Here is a 21,121-nt window from a genome sequence, read left to right as displayed (position 1 = left end):
TTTAGAAAGAGAAGTCATAGAACCTGTAGTATTTCATAGCGACGCAATTTCTGTGTTAATTCGTCATTGTGAGGGAACGACGGATGCAATAAAGAAGGAATAATGCATCCGGCATGAGATGCACATCTCCCAATAAGAGATCCTGTCGTTGCCATAGAAACGCTCCTCGATTTAGAAAGAGAAGTCATAGATCCTATGGTATTTCATAGCGACGCAATTTCTGTGTTAATTCGTCATTGTGAGGGACTGACGGATGCAATAAAGAAGGAATAGTGCATCCCACATGAGATACTCGCCTCCCAATAGGAGATCCTGTCGTTGCCATAGAAACGCTCCTCGATTTAGATAGAGAAGTCATTGAACCTATAGTATTTCATAGCGACGCAATTTCTGTGTTAATTCGTCATTGTGAGGGATCGACGGATGCAATAAAGAAGGAATAGTGCATCCGACATGAGATACTCGCCTCCCAATAGGAGATCATGTCGTTGCCAAAGAAACGCTCCTTGATTTAGAAAGAGAAGTCATAGAACCTGTAGTATTTCATAGCGACGCAATTTCTGTGTTAATTCGTCATTGTGTGGGAACGACGGATGCAATAAAGAAGGAATAATGCATCCGACATGAGATACACATCTCCCAATAAGAGATCCTGTCGTTGCCATAGAAACGCTCCTCGATTTAGAAAGAGAAGTCATAGATCCTATAGTATTTCATAGCGACGCAATTTCTGTGTTAATTCGTCATTGTGAGGGATCGACGGATGCAATAAAGAAGGAATAGTGCATCCCACATGAGATACTCGCCTCCCAATAGGAGATCCTGTCGTTGCCATAGAAACGCTCCTCTATTTAGAAAGAGAAGTCATAGAACCTTTAGTATGTCATAGCGACGCAATATCTGTGTTAATTCGTCATTTTGAGGGATCGACGGATGCAATAAAGAAGGAATAGTGCATCCGACATGAGACACTCGCCTCCCAATAGGAGATCCTGTCGTTGCCATAGAAACGCTCCTCGATTTAGAATGAGAATTCACAGAACCTATAGTATTTCATAGCAACGCAATTTCTGTGTTAATTCGTCATTGTGAGGGATCGACTGATGCAATAAAGAAGGAATAGTGCATCCGACATGAGTTACTCGCCTCCCAATAGGAGATCCTGTCGTTGCTATAGAAACGCTCCTCTATTTAGAAAGAAAAGTCATAGAACCTATAGTAGCTCATAACGACGCAATTTATGTGTTAATTCGTCATTGTGAGGGATCGACGGATGCAATAAAGAAGGAATAGTGCATCCGACATGAGATACTCGCCTCCCAATAGGAGATCCTGTCGTTGCCATAGAAACGCTCCTCGATTTAGAAAGAGAAGTCATAGAACCTATAGTATTTCATAGTGACACAATTTCTGTGTTAATTCGTCATTGTGAGGGATCGACGGATGCAATAAAGAAGGAATAGTGCATCCGACATGAGATATTCGCCTCCCAATAGGAGATCCTGTCGTTGTAATAGAAACGCTCCTCGATTTAGAAAGAGAAGTCATAGAGATTTTAGTATGTCATAGCGCCGCAATTTCTGTGTTAATTCGTCATTGTGAGGGATCGACGGATGCAATAAAGAAGGAATAGTGCATCCGACATGAGATACTTGCCTCCCAATAGGAGATCCTGTAGTTGCCATAGAAACGCTCTTCGATTTAGAAAGAGAAGTCATAGAACCTTTAGTATGTCATAGCGACGCAATTTCTGTGTTAATTCGTCATTGTGAGGGATCGACGGATGCAATAAAGAAGGAATAGTGCATCCGACATGAGACACTCGCCTCCCAATAGGAGATCCTGTCGTTGCCATAGAAATGCTCCTCCATTTAGAAAGAGAATTCATAGAACCTATAGTATTTCATAGCGACGCAATTTCTGTGTTAATTCGTCATTGTGAGGTATCGACGGATGCAATAAGGAAGGAATAGTGCATCCGACATGAGATACTCGCCTCCCAATAGGAGATCCTGTCGTTGCCATAGAAACGCTCCTTGATTTAGAAAGAGAAGTCATAGAACCTGTAGTATTTCATAGCGACGCAATTTCTGTGTTAATTCGTCATTGTGAGGGAACGACGGATGCAATAAAGAAGGAATAATGCATCCGACATGAGATACACATCTCCCAATAAGAGATCCTGTCGTTGCCATAGAAACGCTCCTCGATTTAGAAAGAGAAATCATAGATCCTATAGTATTTCATAGCGACGCAATTTCTTAGTTAATTCGTCATTGTGAGGGATCGACGGATGCAATAAAGAAGGAATAGTGCATCCCACATGAGATACTCGCTTCCCAATAGGAGATCCTGTCGTTGCCATAGAAACGCTCCTCGATTTAGAAAGAGAAGTCATAGAACCTTTAGTATGTTAAAGCGACGCAATTTCTGTGTTAATTCGTCACTGAGAGGGATCGACGGATGCAATAAAGAAGGAATAGTGCATCCGACATGAGACACTCGCCTCCCAATAGGAGATTCTGTCGTTGCCATAGAAACGCTCCTCGATTTAGAAAGAGAATTCATAGAACCTATAGTATTTCATAGCGACGCAATTTCTGTGTTAATTCGTCATTGTGAGGGATCGACGGATGCAATAAAGATAGAATAGTAAATCCGACATGAGATACTCGCCTCCCAATAGGAGATCCTGTCGTTGCCATAGAAACGCACCTTGATTTAGAAAGGGGAGTCATAGAACCTATAGTATATCATAGCGACGCAATTTCTGTGTCATTTCGTCATTGTGAGGGAACGACGGATGCAATAAAGAAGGAATAGTGCATCCGACATGAGATACACATCTCCCAATAGGAGATCCTGTCGTTGCCATAGAAACGCTCCTCGATTTAGAAAGAGAAGTCATAGAACCTGTAGTATTTCATAGCGACGCAATTTCTGTGTTAATTCGTCATTGTGAGGGATCGACGGATGCAATAAAGAAGGGATAGTGCATCCGACATGAGATACTCGCCTACCAATAGCAGATCATGTCGTTGCCATAGGATCGTTCCTCGATTTAGAAAGAGAAGTCATAGAACCTATAGTATTTCATAGCGACGCAATTTCTGTGTTCTTTCGTCATTGTGAGGGATCGACTGCTGCAATAAAGAAGGAATAGTGCATCCGACATGAGATACTCGCCTCCCAATAGGTTATCCTGTCGTTGCCATAGAAACGCTCCTCGATTTAGAAAGAGAAGTCATAGAACCTATAGTATTTCATAGCGACGCAATTTCTGTGTTAATTCGTCATTGTGAGGGATCGACGGATGCAATAAAGAAGGAATAGTGCATCCGACATGAGATACTCGCCTCCCAATAGGAGATCATGTCGTTGCCATAGAAACGCTCCGCTATTTAGAAAGAAAAGTCATAGAACCTATAGTAGCTCATAACGACGCAATTTATGTGTTAATTCGTCATTGTGAGGGATCGACGGATGCAATAAAGAAGGAATAGTGCATCCGAAATGAGATAAACATCTCCCAATAAGAGATCCTATCATTGCCATAGAAACGCACCTCGATTTAGAAAGAGAAGTCATAGAACCTATAGTATTTCATAGCGACGCAATTTCTGTGTTAATTCGTCATTGTGAGGGATCGACGGATGCAATAAAGAAGGAATAGTGCATCCGACATGAGATACTTGCCTCCCAATAGGAGATCCTGTCGTTGCCATAGAAACGCTCCTCGATTTAGAAAGAGAAGTCTTAGAACCTTTAGTATGTCATAGCGACGCAATTTCTGTGTTAATTCGTCATTGTGAGGGATCGACGGATGCAATAAAGAAGTAATATTGCATCCGACATGAGACACTCGCCTCCCAATAGGAGATCCTGTCGTTGCCATAGAAACGCTCCTCGATTTAGAATGAGAATTCATAGAACCTATAGTATTTCATAGCGACGCAATTTCTGTGGTAATTCGTCATTGTGAGGGATCGACGGATGCAATAAAGAAGGAATAGTGCATCCGACATGAGATACTCGCCTCCCAATAGGAGATCCTGTCGTTGCCATAGAAACGCTAAATGATTTAGAAAGAGAAATCATAGAACCTGTAGTATTTCATAGCGACGCAATTTCTGTGTTAATTCGTCATTGTGAGGGAACGACGGATGCAATAAAGAAGGAATAATGCATCCGGCATGAGATGTACATCTCCCAATAAGAGATCCTGTCGTTGCCATAGAAACGCTCCTCGATTTAGAAAGAGAAGTCATAGATCCTATGGTATTTCATAGCGACGCAATTTCAGTGTTAATTCGTCATTGTGAGGGACTGACGGATGCAATAAAGAAGGAATTGTGCATCCCACATGAGGTACTCGCCTCCCAATAGGAGATCCTGTCGTTGCCATAGAAACGCTCCTCGATTTAGAAAGAGAAGTCATAGAACCTATAGTATTTCATAGCGACGCAATTTCTGTGGTAATTCGTCATTGTGAGGGATCGACGGATGCAATAAAGAAGGAATAGTGCATCCGACATGAGATACTCGCCTCCCAATAGGAGATCCTGTCGTTGCCATAGAAACGCTAATTGATTTAGAAAGAGAAGTCATAGAACCTGTAGTATTTCATAGCGACGCAATTTCTGTGTTAATTCGTCATTGTGAGGGATCGACGGATGCAATAAAGAAGGAATAATGCATCCGACATGAGATACACATCTCCCAATAAGAGATCCTGTCGTTGCCATAGAAACGCTCCTCGATTTAGAATTAGAAATCATAGATCCTATAGTATTTCATAGCGACGCAATTTCTTAGTTAATTCGTCATTGTGAGGGATCGACGGATGCAATAAAGAAGGAATAGTGCATCCCACATGAGATACTCGCTTCCCAATAGGAGATCCTGTCGTTGCCATAGAAACGCTCCTCGATTTAGAAAGAGAAGTCATAGAACCTTTAGTATGTTAAAGCGACGCAATTTCTGTGTTAATTCGTCACTGAGAGGGATCGACGGATGCAATAAAGAAGGAATAGTGCATCCGACATGAGACACTCGCCTCCCAATAGGAGATTCTGTCGTCGCCATAGAAACGCCCCTCGATTTAGAAAGAGAATTAATAGAACCTATAGTATTTCATAGCGACGCAATTTCTGTGTTAATTCGTCATTGTGAGGGATCGACGGATGCAATAAAGATAGAATAGTAAATCCGACATGAGATACTCGCCTCCCAATAGGAGATCCTGTCTTTGCCATAGAAACGCACCTTGATTTAGAAAGGGGAGTCATAGAACCTATAGTATTTCATAGCGACGCAATTTCTGTGTCAATTCGTCATTGTGAGGGAACGGCGGATGCAATAAAGAAGGAATAGTGCATCCGACATGAGATACACATCTCCCAATAGGAGATCCTGTCGTTGCCATAGAAACGCTCCTCGATTTAGAAAGAGAAGTCATAGAACCTGTAGTATTTCATAGCGACGCAATTTCTGTGTTAATTCGTCATTGTGAGGGATCGACGGATGCAATAAAGAAGGAATAGTGCATCCGACATGAGATACTCGCCTACCAATAGCAGATCATGTCGTTGCCATAGGATCGTTCCTCGATTTAGAAGGAGAAGTCATAGAACCTATAGTATTTCATAGCGACGCAATTTCTGTGTTCATTCGTCATTGTGAGGGATCGACTGCTGCAATAAAGAAGGAATAGTGCATCCGACATGAGATACTCGACTCCCAATAGGAGATCCTGTCGTTGCTATAGAAACGCTCCTCTATTTAGAAGGAAAAGTCATAGAACCTATAGTAGCTCATAACGACGCAATTTATGTGTTAATTCGTCATTGTGAGGGATCGACGGATGCAATAAAGAAGGAATAGTGCATCCGAAATGAGATACGCATCTCCCAATAGGAGATCCTGTCGTTGCCATAGAAACGCACCTCGATTTAGAAAGAGAAGTCATAGAACCTATAGTATTTAATAGCGACGCAATTTCTGTGTTAATTCGTCATTGTGAGGGATCGACGGATGCAATAAAGAAGGAATAGTGCATCCGACATGAGATACTTGCCTCCCAATAGGAGATCCTGTCGTTGCCATAGAAACGCTCCTCGATTTAGAAAGAGAAGTCATAGAACCTTTAGTATGTCATAGCGACGCAATTTCTGTGTTAATTCGTCATTGTGAGGGATCGACGGATGCAATAAAGAAGGAATAGTGCATCCGACATGAGACACTCGCCTCCCAATAGGAGATCCTGTCGTTGCCATAGAAACGCTCCTCGATTTAGAATGAGAATTCATAGAACCTATAGTATTTCATAGCGACGCAATTTCTGTGGTAATTCATCATTGTGAGGGATCGACGGATGCAATAAAGAAGGAATAGTGCATCCGACATGAGATACTCGCCTCCCAATAGGAGATCCTGTCGTTGCCATAGAAACGCTAATTGATTTAGAAAGAGAAGTCATAGAACCTGTAGTATTTCATAGCGACGCAATTTCTGTGTTAATTCGTCATTGTGAGGGAACGACGGATGCAATAAAGAAGGAATAATGCATCCGACATGAGATGCACATCTCCCAATAAGAGATCCTGTCGTTGCCATAGAAACGCTCCTCGATTTAGAAAGAGAAGTCATAGATCCTATGGTATTTCATAGCGACGCAATTTCTGTGTTAATTCGTCATTGTGAGGGATCGACGGATGCAATAAAGAAGGAATAGTGCATCCCACATGAGTTACTCGCCTCCCAATAGGAGATCCTGTCGTTGCCATAGAAACGCTCCTCGATTTTGAAAGAGAAGTCATAGAACCTATAGTATTTCATAGCGACGCAATTTCTGTGTTAATTCGTCATTGTGAGGGATCGACGGATGCAATAAAGAAGGAATAGTGCATCCCACATGAGATACTCGCCTCCCAATAGGAGATCCTGTCGTTGCAATAGAAACGCTCCTCGATTTAGAAAGAGAAGTCATAGAACCTTTAGTATGTAATAGCGACGCAATTTCTGTGTTAATTCGTCATTGTGAGGGATCGACGGATGCAATAAAGAAGGAATAGTGCATCCGACATGGGACACTCGCCTCCCAATAGGAGATCCTGTCGTTGCCATAGAAACGCTCCTCTATTTAGAAAGAGAATTAATAGAACCTATAGTATTTCATAGCGACGCAATTTCTGTGGTAATTCGTCATTGTGAGGGATCGACGGATGCAATAAAGAAGGAATAGTGCATCCGACATGAGATACTCGCCTACCAATAGCAGATCAAGTCGTTGCTATAGGATCGTTCCTCGATTTAGAAAGAGAAGTCATAGAACCTATAGTATTTCACAGCGACGCAATTTCTGTGTTAATTCGTCATTGTGAGGGATCGACTGATGCAATAAAGAAGGAATAGTGCATCCGACATGAGATACTCGCCTCCCAATAGGAGATCCTGTCGTTGCTATAGAAACGCTCCTCTATTTAGAAAGAAAAGTCATAGAACCTATAGTAGCTCATAACGACGCAATTTATGTGTTAATTCGTCATTGTGAGGGATCGACGGATGCAATAAAGAAGGAATAGTGCATCCGACATGAGATACTCGCCTCCCAATAGGAGATCTTGTCGTTGCCATAGAAACGCTCCTCGATTTAGAAAGAGAAGTCATAGAACCTATAGTATTTCATAGCGACACAATTTCTGTGTTAATTCGTCATTGTGAGGGATCGACGGATGCAATAAAGAAGGAATAGTGCATCCGACATGAGATATTCGCCTCCCAATAGGAGATCCTGTCGTTGTAATAGAAACGCTCCTCGATTTAGAAAGAGAAGTCATAGAGTTTTTAGTATGTCATAGCGCCGCAATTTCTGTGTTAATTCGTCATTGTGAAGGATCGACGGATGCAATAAAGAAGGAATAGTGCATCCGACATGAGACACTCGCCTCCCAATAGGAGATCCTGTCGTTGCCATAGAAACGCTCCTCGATTTAGAAAGAGAATTCATAGAACCTATAGTATTTCATAGCGACGCAATTTCTGTGTTAATTCGTCATTGTGTGGGATCGACGGATGCAATAAAGAAGGAATAGTAAATCCGACATGAGATACTCGCCTCCCAATAGGAGATCCTGTCGTTGCCATAGAAACGCACCTTGGTTTAGAAAGGGGAGTCATAGAACCTATAGTATTTCATAGCGACGCAATTTCTGTGTCAATTCGTCATTGTGAGGGAACGACGGATGCAATAAAGAAGGAATAGTGCATCCGACATGAGATACACATCTCCCAATAGGAGATCCTGTCGTTGCCATAGAAACGCTCCTCTATTTAGAAAGAAAAGTCATAGAACCTATAGTAGCTCATAACGACGCAATTTATGTGTTAATTCGTCATTGTGAGGTATCGACGGATGCACTAAAGAAGGAATAGTGCATCCGACATGAGATATTCGCCTCCCAATAGGAGATCCTGTCGTTGTAATAGAAACGCTCCTCGATTTAGAAAGAGAAGTCATAGAGTTTTTAGTATGTCATAGCGCCGCAATTTCTGTGTTAATTCGTCATTGTGAGGGATCGACGGATGCAATAAAGAAGGAATAGTGCATCCGACATGAGACACTCGCCTCCCAATAGGAGATCCTGTCGTTGCCATAGAAACGCTCCTCGATTTAGAAAGAGAATATATAGAACCTATAGTATTTCATAGCGACACAATTTCTGTGTTAATTCGTCATTGTGAGGGAACGACGGATGCAATAAAGAAGGAATAGTGCATCCGACATGAGATACTCGCCTACCAATAGCAGATCATGTCGTTGCCATAGGATCGTTCCTCGATTTAGAAAGAGAAGTCATAGAACCTATAGTATTTCATAGAGACGCAATTTCTGTGTTAATTCGTCATTGTGAGGGATCGACGGATGCAATAAAGAAGGAATAGTGCATCCGACATGAGATACTCGCCTCCCAATAGGAGATCCTGTCGTTGCTATAGGAACGCTCCTCTATTTAGAAAGAGAAGTCATAGAACCTATAGTAGCTCATAGCGACGCAATTTATGTGTTAATTCGTCATTGTGAGGGATCGACGGATGCAATAAAGAAGGAATAGTGCATCCGACATGAGATACTCGCCTCCCAATAGGAGATCCTGTCGTTGCCATAGAAACGCTCCTCGATTTAGAAAGAGAATTCATAGAACCTATAGTATTTCATAGCGACGCAATTTCTGTGTTAATTCGTCATTGTGAGGGATGGACGGATGCAATAAAGAAGGAATAGTGCATCCCACATGAGATACTCGCCTCCCAATAGGAGATCCTGTCGTTGCCACAGAAACGCTCCTCGATTTAGAAAGAGAAGTCATAGAACCTTTATTATGTTATAGCGACGCAATTTCTGTGTTAATTCGTCACTGAGAGGGATCGACGGATGCAATAAAGAAGGAATAGTGCATCCGACATGAGACACTCGCCTCCCAATAGGAAATCCTGTCGTTGCCATAGAAACGCTCCTCTATTTAGAAAGAGAATTCATAGAACCAATAGTATTTCATAGCGCCGCAATTTCTGTGTTAATTCGTCATTGTGAGCGATCGACGGATGCAATAAAGAAGGAATAGTAAATCCAACATGAGATACTCGCCTCCCAATAGGAGATCCTGTCGTTGCCATAGAAGCGCACCTTGATTTAGAAAGGGCAGTCATAGAACCTATAGTATTTCATAGCGACGCAATTTCTGTGTCAATTCGTCATTGTGAGGGAACGACGGATGCAATATAGAAGGAATAGTGCATCCGACATGAGATACACATCTCCCAATAGGAGATCCTGTCGTTGCCATAGAAACGCTCCTCGATTTAGAAAGAGAAGTCATAGAACCTATAGTAATTCATAGCGACGCAATTTCTGTGTTAATTGGTCATTGTGAGGGATCGACGGATGCAATAAAGAAGGAATAGTGCATCCGACATGAGATACTCGCCTACCAATAGCAGATCATGTCGTTGCCTTAGGATCGTTCCTCGATTTAGAAAGAGAAGTCATAGAACCTATAGTATTTCATAGCGACGCAATTTCTGTGTTAATTCGTCATTGTGAGGGATCGACGGATGCAATAAAGAAGGAATAGTGCATCCGACATGAGATACTCGCCTCCCAATAGGAGATCCTGTCGTTGCTATAGAATCGCTCCTCGATTTAGAAAGAGAAGTCATAGAATCTATAGTAGCTCATAGCGACGCACTTTATGTGTTAACTCGTCATTGTGAGGGATCGACGGATGCAATAAAGAAGGAATAGTGCATCCGACATGAGATACTCGCCTTTCAATAGGAGATCCAGTCGTTTCCATAGAAACGCTCCTTGATTTGGAAAGAGAAGTCATAGAACTTATAGTATCTCATAGCGACGCAATTTCTGCGTTAATTCGTCATTGTGAGGGATCGACGGATACAATAAAGAAGGAATAGTGCATCCGACATGAGATACTCGCCTCCCAATAGGAGATCCTGTCGTTGCCATAGAAACGCTCCTCGATTTAGAACGAGAACTCATAGAACCTATAGTATTTCATAGCGACGCAATTTCTGTGTTAATTCGTTATTGTGTGGGATCTACGGATGCAATAAAGAAGGAATAGTGCATCCGACATGAGATACTCGCCACCCAATAGGAGATCCTGTCGTTGCCATAGAAACGCTCCTCGTTTTTGAAAGAGAAGTCATAGAAACTATAGTATTTCATAGCGACGCTATTTCTGTGTTAATTCGGCATTGTAAGGGATCGACGGATGCAATAAAGAAGGAATAGTGCATCCGACATGAGATACTTGCCTCCCAATAGGAGATCCTGTCGTTGCCATAGAAACGCTCCTCGATTTAGAAAGAGAAGTCATAGAACCTATTGTATTTCATAGCGACGCAATTTCTGTGTTAATTCGTCATTGTGAGGGATCTACGGATGCAATAAAGAAGGAATAGTGCATCCGACATGAGATACTAACCTCCCAATAGGAGATCCTGTCGTTGCCATAGAAACGCTCCTCGTTTTAGAAAGAGAAGTCATAGAAGCTGTAGTATTTTATAGCGACGCAATTTCTGTGTTAATTCGGCATTGTAAGGGATCGACGGATGCAATAAAGAAGGAATAGTGCATCCGACATGAGATACTCGCCTCCTAATAAGAGATCCTGAAGTTGCCATAGAAACGCTCCTCGATTTGGAAAGATGAGTCATAGAACCCATAGTATTTCATATCGACGAAATTTCTGTGTTAATTCGTCATTGTGAGGTATCGACGGATGCAATAAAGAACGAATAGGGCATCCGACATGAGATACTCGCCTTCCAATAGGGGATCCTTTCGTTACCATAGAAACGCTCCTCGATTTAGAAAGAGAAGGCATAGAACCTATAGTATTTCATAGCGACGCAATTTCTGTGTTAATTCGTCATTGTGAGGGATCGACGGATGCAATAAAGAAGGAATAGTGCATCCGACATGAGATACTCGCCTCCCACTAGCAGATCCTGTCGTTGCTATAGAAACGCTCCTCGATTGAGAAAGAGAAGTCATAGAAACTATTGCATTTCATAGCAACGCAATTTCTGTGTTAATTCGTCATTGTGAGGGATCGACGGATGCAATTAAGAAGGAATAGTGCATCCGACATGAGATACTCGCCTCCCAATTGGAGATCCTGTCGTTGCCATAGAAATGCTCCTCGATTAAGAACGAGAATTCATAGAACCTATAGTATTTCATAGCGACGCAATTTCTGTGTTAATTCGGCATTGTAAGGGATCGACCGATGCAATAAAGGAGGAATAGTGCATCAGACATGAGATACTCGCCTCCCAATCGGAGATCCTGTCGTTGCCATAGAAACGCTCCTCGATTTAGAAAGAGAAGTCATATAACCTATAGTATTTCATTGCGTCGCAATTTCTGTGTTAATTCGTCATTGTGAGGGATCGACGGATGCAATAAAGAAGGAATAGTGCATCCGACATGAGATACTCGCCTCCCAATAGGTTATCCTGTCGTTGCCATAGAAACGCTAATTGATTTAGAAAGAGAAGTCATAGAACCTGTAGTATTTCATAGCGACGCAATTTCTGTGTTAATTCGTCATTGTGAGGGAACGACAGATGCAATAAAGAAGGAATAATACATCCGACATGAGGTACCATCTCCCAATAAGAGATCCTGTCGTTGCCATAGAAACGCTCCTCGATTTAGAAAGAGAAGTCATACATCATATAGTATTTCATAGCGACGCAATTTCTGTGTTAATTCGTCATTGTGAGGGATCGACAGATGCAATAAAGAAGGAATAGTGCATCCCACATGAGATACTCGCCTCCCAATAGGAGATCCTGTCGTTGCCATAGAAACGCTCCTCGATTTAGAAAGAGAATTCATAGAACCTATAGTATTTCATAGCGACGCAATTTCTGTGTTAATTCGGCATTGTGAGGGATCGACGGATGCAATAAAGAAGGAATAGTGCTTCCGACATGAGATACTCGCCTCCCAATAGGAGATCCTGTCGTTGCCATAGAAACGCTCCTTGATTTAGAAAGAGAAGTCATAGAACCCTTAGTATTTCATAGCGACGCAATTTCTGTGTTAATTCGTCATTGTGTGGGAACGACGGATGCAATAAAGAAGGAATAATGCATCCGACATGAGATACACATCTCCCAATAAGAGATCCTGTCGTTGCCATAGAAACGCCCCTCGAATTAGAAAGAGAAGTCATAGATCCTATAGTATTTCATGGCGACGCAATTTCTGTGTTAATTCGTCATTTTGAGGGATCGACGGATGCAATAAAGAAGGAATAGTGCATCCGACATGAGATACTCGCCTCCCAATAGGAGATCCTGTCGTTGCTATAGAAACGCTCCTCTATTTAGAAAGAGAAGTCATAGAACCTATAGTAGCTCATAGCGACACAATTTATGTGTTAATTCGTCATTGTGAGGGATCGACGGATGCAATAAAGAAGGAATAGTGCATCCGACATGAGATACTCGCCTCGCAATAGGAGATCCTTTCGTTGCCATAGAAACGCTCCTCGATTTAGAAAGAGAATTCATAGAACCTATAGTATTTCATAGCGACTCAATTTCTGTGTTAATTCGTCATTGTGAGGGATGGACGGATGCAATAAAGAAGGAATAGTGCATCCCACATGAGATACTCGCCTCCCAATAGGAGATCCTGTCATTGCCATAGAAACGCTCCTCGATTTAGAAAGAGAAGTCATAGAACATTTATTATGTTATAGCGACGCAATTTCTTTGTTAATTCGTCACTGAGAGGGATCGACGGATGCAATAAAGAAGGAATAGTGCATCCGACATGAGACACCCGCCTCCCAATAGGAAATCCTGTCGTTGCCATAGAAACGCTCCTCGATTTAGAAAGAGAATTCATAGAACCTATAGTGTTTCATAGCGACGCAATTTCTGTGTTAATTCGTCATTGTGAGCGATCGACGGATGCAATAAAGAAGGAATAGTAAATCCAACATGAGATACTCGCCTCCCAATAGGAGAACCTGTCGTTGCCATAGAAGCGCACCTTGATTTAGAAAGGGGAGTCATAGAACCTATAGTATTTCATAGCGACGCAATTTCTGTGTCAATTCGTCATTGTGAGGGAACGACGGATGCAATATAGAAGGAATAGTGCATCCGACATGAAATACACATCTCCCAATAGGAGATCCTGTCGTTGCCATAGAAACGCTCCTCGATTTAGAAAGAGAAGTCATAGAACCTATAGTATTTCATAGCGACGCAATTTCTGTGTTAATTCGTCATTGTGAGGGATCGGCGGATGCAACAAAGAAGGAATAGTGCATCCGACATGAGATACTTGCCTACCAATAGCAGATCATGTCGTTGCCATAGGATCGTTCCTCGATTTAGAAAGAGAAGTCATAGAACCTATAGTATTTCATAGCGACGCAATTTCTGTGTTAATTCGTCACTGTGAGGGATCGACGGATGCAATAAAGAAGGAATAGTGCATCCGACATGAGATACTCGCCTCCCAATAGGAGATCCTGTCGTTGCCATAGAAACGCTCCTCGATTTAGAAAGAGAAGTCATAGAATCTATAGTAGCTCATAGCGACGCAATTTATGTGTTAACTCGTCATTGTGAGGGATCGACGGATGCAATAAAGAAGGAATAGTGCATCCGACATGAGATACTCGCCTCCCAATAGGAGATCCTGTCGTTGCTATAGAATCGCTCCCCGATTTAGAAAGAGAAGTCATAGAATCTATAGTAGCTCATAGCGACGCACTTTATGTGTTAACTCGTCATTGTGAGGGATCGACGGATGCAATAAAGAAGGAATAGTGCATCCGACATGAGATACTCGCCTTTCAATAGGAGATCCAGTCGTTTCCATAGAAACGCTCCTTGATTTGGAAAGAGAAGTCATAGAACTTATAGTATCTCATAGCGACGCAATTTCTGCGTTAATTCGTCATTGTGAGGGATCGACGGATGCAATAAAGAAGGAATAGTGCATGCGACATGAGATACTCGCCTCCCAATAGAAGATTTTGTCGTTGCCATAGAAACGCTCCTCGATTTAGAACGAGAAGTCATAGAACCTATATTATTTCATAGCGACGCAATTTCTGTGTTAATTCGTTATTGTGAGGGATCTACGGATGCAATAAAGAAGGAATAGTGCATCCGACATGAGATACTCGCCACCCAATAGGAGATCCTGTCGTTGCCATAGAAACGCTCCTCGTTTTTGAAAGAGAAGTCATAGAAACAATAGTATTTCATAGCGACGATATTTCTGTGTTAATTCGGCATTGTAAGGGATCGACGGATGCAATAAACATGGAATAGTGCATCTGAAATGAGATACTCGCCTCCCAATAGGAGATCCTGTCGTTGCCATAGAAACGCTCCTCGATTTAGAAAGAAAAGTCATAGAACCTATTGTATTTCATAGCGACGCAATTTCTGTGTTAATTCGTCATTGTGAGGGATCGACGGATGCAATAAAGAAGGAATAGTGCATCCGACATGAGATACTCGCCTCCCAATAGGAGATCCTGTCGTTGCCATAGAAACGCTCCTCGTTTTAGAATGAGAAGTCATAGAAGCTGTAGTACTTCATAGCGACGCAATTTCTGTGTTAATTCGGCATTGTAAGGGATCGACGGATGCAATAAAGAAGGAATAGTGCGTCTGATATTAGATACTCGCTTCCCAATAGGAGATCCTTTCGTTGCCATAGAAACGCACCTCGATTTAGAAAGAGAAGTCATAGAACCTATAGTATTTCATAGCGACGCAATATCTGTGTTAATTCGTCATTGTGAGGGATCGACGGATGCAATAAAGAAGGAATAGTACATCTGACATGAGATACTCGCCTCCCAATAAGAGATCCTGTAGTTGCCATAGAAACGCTCCTCGATTTGGAAAGATGAGTCATAGAACCTATAGTATTTCATATCGACGCAATTTCTGTGTTAATTCGTCATTGTGAGGTATCGACGGATGCAATAAAGAACGAATAGGGCATCCGACATGAGATACTCGCCTTCCAATAGGAGATCCTTTCGTTACCATAGAAACGCTCCTCGATTTAGAAAGAGAAGGCATAGAACCTATAGTATTTCATAGCGACGCAATTTCTGTGTTAATTCGTCATTGTGAGGGATCGACGGATGCAATAAAGAAGGAATAGTGCATCCGACATGAGATACTCGCCTCCCACTAGCAGATCCTGTCGTTGCCATAGAAACGCTCCTCTATTGAGAAAGAGAAGTCATAGAAACTATTGCATTTCATAGCAACTCAATTTCTGTGTTAATTCGTCATTGTGAGGGATCGACGGATGCAATTAAGAAGGAATAGTGAATCCGACATGAGATACTCGCCTCCCAATAGGAGATCCTGTCGTTCCCATAGAAACGCTCCTCGATTAAGAACGAGAATTCATAGAACCTATAGTATTTCATAGCGACGCAATTTCTGTGTTAATTCGGCATTGTAAGGGATCGACCGATGCAATAAAGGAGGAATAGTGCATCTGACATGAGATACTCGGCTCCCAATAGGAGATCCTGTCGTTGCCATAGAAACGCTCCTCGATTTAGAAAGAGAAGTCATAGAACCTATAGTATTTCATTGCGACGCAATTTCTGCGTTAATTCGTCATTGTGAGGGATCGACGGATGCAATAAAGAAGGAATAGTGCATCCGACATGAGATACTCGCCTCCCAATAGGTTATCCTGTCGTTGCCATAGGAACGCTCCTCGATTTAGAAAGAGAAGTCATAGAACCTATAGTATTTCATAGCGACGCAATTTCTGTGTTAATTCGTCATTGTGAGGGATCGATGGATGCAATAAAGAAGGAATAGTGCATCCGACATGAGATACTCGCCTCCCAATAGGAGATCCTGTCGTTGCCATAGAAACGCTCCTCGATTTAGAAAGAGAATTCATAGTACCTATAGTTTTTCATAGCGACGCAATTTCTGTGTTAATTCGTCATTGTCAGGGATCGACGGATGCTATAAAGAAGGAATAGTGCATCCGACATGAGATACTCGCCTTCCAATAGGAGATCCTGTCGTTGCCATAGAAACGCTCCTCGATTTAGAAAGAGAAGTCATAGAACCTATAGTATTTCTTTGCGACGCAATTTCTGTGTTAATTCGTCATTGTGAGGGATCGACGGATGCAATAAAGAAGGAATAGTGCATCCGACATGAGATACTCGCCTCCCAATAGGTTATCCTGTCGTTGCCATAGAAACGCTCCTCGATTTAGAAAGAGAAGTCATAGAACCTATAGTATTTCATAGCGACGCAATTTCTGTGTCAATTCGTCATTGTGAGGGAACGACGGATGCAATATAGAAGGAATAGTGCATCCGACATGAGATACACATCTCCCAATAGGAGATCCTGTCGTTGCCATAGAAACGCCCCTCGATTTAGAAAGAGAAGTCATAGAACCTATAGTATTTCATAGCGACGCAATTTCTGTGTTAATTCGTCATTGTGAGGGATCGGCGGATGCAATAAAGAAGGAATAGTGCATCCGACATGAGATACTCGCCTACCAATAGCAGATCATGTCGTTGCCATAGGATCGTTCCTCGATTTAGAAAGAGAAGTCATAGAACCTAAAGTATGTCATAGCGACGCAATTTCTGTGTTAATTCGTCATTGTGAGGGATCGACGGATGCAATAAAGAAGGAATAGTGCATCCGACATGAGATACTCGCCTCCCAATAGGAGATCCTGTCGTTGCTATAGAAACGCTCCTCGATTTAGAAAGAGAAGTCATAGAATCTATAGTAGCTCATAGCGACGCAATTTATGTGTTAACTCGTCATTGTGAGGGATCGACGGATCCAATAAAGAAGGAATAGTGCATCCGACATGAGATACTCGCCTCCCAATAGGAGATCCTGTCGTTGCCATAGAAACGATCCTCGATTTAGAAAGAGTAGTCATGGAACTTATGGTATTTCATAGCGACGCAATTTCTGTGTTAATTCGTCATTGTGAGTGATCGACGGATGCAATAAAGAAGGAATAGTGCATCCGACATGAGATACTCGCCTTCCAATAGGAGATCCAGTCGTTTCCATAGAAACGCTCCTTGATTTGGAAAGAGAAGTCATAGAACTTATAGTATCTTATAGCGACGCAATTTCTGTGTTAATTCGTCTTTGTGAGGGATCGACGGATGCAATAAAGAACGAATAGTGCATCCGACATGAGATACTCGCCTCCCAATAGGAGATTTTGTCGTTGCCATAGAAACGCTCCTCGATTTAGAACGAGAAGTCATAGAACCTATAGTATTTCATAGCGACGCAATTTCTGTGTTAATTTGTTATTGTGAGGGATCGACGGATGCAATCAAGAAGGAATAGTGCATCCGACATGAGATACTCGCCACCCAATAGGAGATCCTGTCGTTGCCATAGAAACGCTCCTCGTTTTTGAAAGAGAAGTCATAGAAACAATAGTATTTCATAGCGACGCTATTTCTGTGTTAATTCGGCATTGTAAGGGATCGACGGATGAAATAAACATGGAATAGTGCATCTGAAATGAGATACTCGCCTCCCAATAGGAGATCCTGTCGTTGGCATAGAAACGCTCCTCGATTTAGAAAGAGAAGTCATAGAACCTATTGTATTTCATAGCGACGCAATTTCTGTGTTAATTCGTCATTGTGAGGGATCGACGGATGCAATAAAGAAGGAATAGTGCATCCGACATGAGATACTCGCCACCCAATAGGAGATCCTGTCGTTGCCATAGAAACGCTCCTCGTTTTAGAAAGAGGGGTCATAGAAGCTGTAGTACTTCATAGCGACGCAATTTCTGTGTTAATTCGGCATTGTAAGGGATCGACGGATGCAATAAAGAAGGAATAGTGCGTCTGATATTAGATACTCGCTTCCCAATAGGAGATCCTGTCGTTGCCATAGAAACGCACCTCGATTTAGAAAGAGATGTCATAGAACCTATAGTATTTCATAGCGACGCAATTTCTGTGTTAATTCGTCATTGTGAGGGATCGACGGATGCAATCAAGAAGGAATAGTGCATCCGACATGAGATACTCGCCTCCCAATAGGAGATCCTGTCGTTGCCATAGAAACGCTCCTCGTTTTAGAAAGAGAAGTCATAGAAGCTGTAGTACTTCATAGCGACGCAATTTCTGTGTTAATTCGTCATTGTGAGGGATCGACGGATGCAATAAAGAAGGAATAGTGCATCCGACATGAGATACTCGCCTCCCAATAAGAGATCCTGTAGTTGCCATAGAAACGCTCCTGGATTTGGAAAGATGAGTCATAGAACCTATAGTATTTCATATCGACGCAATTTCTGTGTTAATTCGTCATTGTGAGGTATCGACGGATGCAATAAAGAACGAATAGGGCATCCGACATGAGATACTCGCCTTCCAATAGGAGATCCTTTCGTTACCATAGAAACGCTCCTCGATTTAGAAAGAGAAGGCATAGAACCTATAGTATTTCATAGCGACGCAATTTCTGTGTAAATTCGTCATTGTGAGGGATCGACGGATGCAATAAAGAAGGAATGGTGCATCCGACATGAGATACTCGCCTCCCACTAGCAGATCCTGTCGTTGCCATAGAAACGCTCCTCGATTAAGAACGAGAATTCATAGAACCTATAGTATTTCATAGCGACGCAATTTCTGTGTTAATTCGGCATTGTAAGGGATCGACCGATGCAATAAAGGAGGAATAGTGCATCCGACATGAGATACTCGCCTCCCAATAGGAGATCCTGTCGTTGCCATAGAAACGCTCCTCGATTTAGAAAGGGAAGTCATAGTACCTATAGTTTTTCATAGCGACGCAATTTCTGTGTTAATTCGTCATTGTCAGGGATCGACGGATGCAATAAAGAAGGAATAGTGCATCCGACATGAGATACTCGCCTTCCAATAGGAGATCCTGTCGTTGCCATAGAAACGCTCCTCCATTTAGAAAGAGAAGTCATAGAACCTATAGTATTTCATTGCGACGCAATTTCTGTGTTAATTCGTCATTGTGAGGGATCGACGGATGCAATAAAGAAGGAATAGTGCATCCGACATGAGATACTCGCCTCCCAATTGGTTATCCTGTCGTTGCCATAGAAACGCTCCTCGATTTAGAAAGAGAAGTCATAGAACCTATAGTATTTCATAGCGACGCAATTTCTGTGTTAATTCGACATTGTGAGGGATCGATGGATGCAATAAAGAGGGAATAGTGCATCCGACATGAGATACTCGCCTACCAATAGGAGATCCTGTCGTTGCCATAGAAACGCTCCTCGATTTAGAAAGAGAAGTCATAGTACCTATAGTTTTTCATAGCGACGGAATTTCTGTGTTAATTCGTCATTGTCAGGGATCGACGGATGCAATAAAGAAGGAATAGTGCATCCGACATGAGATACTCGCCTCCCAATAGGAGATCCTGTCGTTGCCATAGAAACGCTAATTGATTTAGAAAGAGAAGTCATAGAACCTGTAGTATTTCATAGCGACGCAATTTCTGTGTTAATTCGTCATTGTGAGGGAACGACAGATGCAATAAAGAAGGAATAATGCATCCGACATGAGATACACATCTCCCAATAAGAGATCCTGTCGTTGCCATAGAAACGCTCCTCGATTTAGAAAGAGAAGTCATAGATCCTATAGTATTTCATAGCGACGCAATTTCTGTTTTAATTCGTCATTGTGAGGGATCGACAGATGCAATAAAGAAGGAATAGTGCATCCGGACAGAGATACTCGCCTCCCAATAGGAGATCCTGTAGTTGCCATAGAAACGCTCCTCGATTTAGAAAGAGAATTCATAGAACCTATAGTATTTCATAGCGACGCAATTTCTGTGTTAATTCGGCATTGTGAGGGATCGACGGATGCAATAAAGAAGGAATAGTGCTTCCGACATGAGATACTCGCCTCCCAATAGGAGATCCTGTCGATGCCATAGAAACGCTCCTTGATTTAGGAAGAGAAGTCATAGAACCTGTAGTATTTCATAGCGACGCAATTTCTGTGTTAATTCGTCATAGTGTGGGAACGACGGATGCAATAAAGAAGGAATAATGCATCCGACATGAGATACACATCTCCCAATAAGAGATCCTGTCGTTGCCATAGAAACGCCCCTCGATTTAGAAAGAGAAGTCATAGATCCTATAGTATTTCATGGCGACGCAATTTCTGTGTTAATTCGTCATTGTGAGGGATCGACGGATGCAATAAAGAAGGAATAGTGCATCCCACATGAGATACTCGCCTCCCAGTAGGAGATCCTGTCGTTGCCATAGAAACGCTCCTCGATTTAGAAAGAGAAGTCATAGAACCTTTAGTATGTTATAGCGACGCAATTTCTGTGTTAATTCGTCACTGAGAGGGATCGACGGATGCAATAAAGAAGGAATAGTGCATCCGACATGAGACACTCGCCTCCCAATAGGAGATCCTGTCGTTGCCTTAGAAACGCTCCTCGATTTAGAAAGAGAATTCATAGAACATATAGTATTTCATAGCGA

Source organism: Schistocerca cancellata, chromosome 12 (genome assembly GCF_023864275.1).
Source record: "Schistocerca cancellata isolate TAMUIC-IGC-003103 chromosome 12, iqSchCanc2.1, whole genome shotgun sequence".
Classification (NCBI taxonomy): Eukaryota; Metazoa; Arthropoda; class Insecta; order Orthoptera; family Acrididae; genus Schistocerca; species Schistocerca cancellata.
This window is presented reverse-complemented; position numbering follows the sequence as displayed.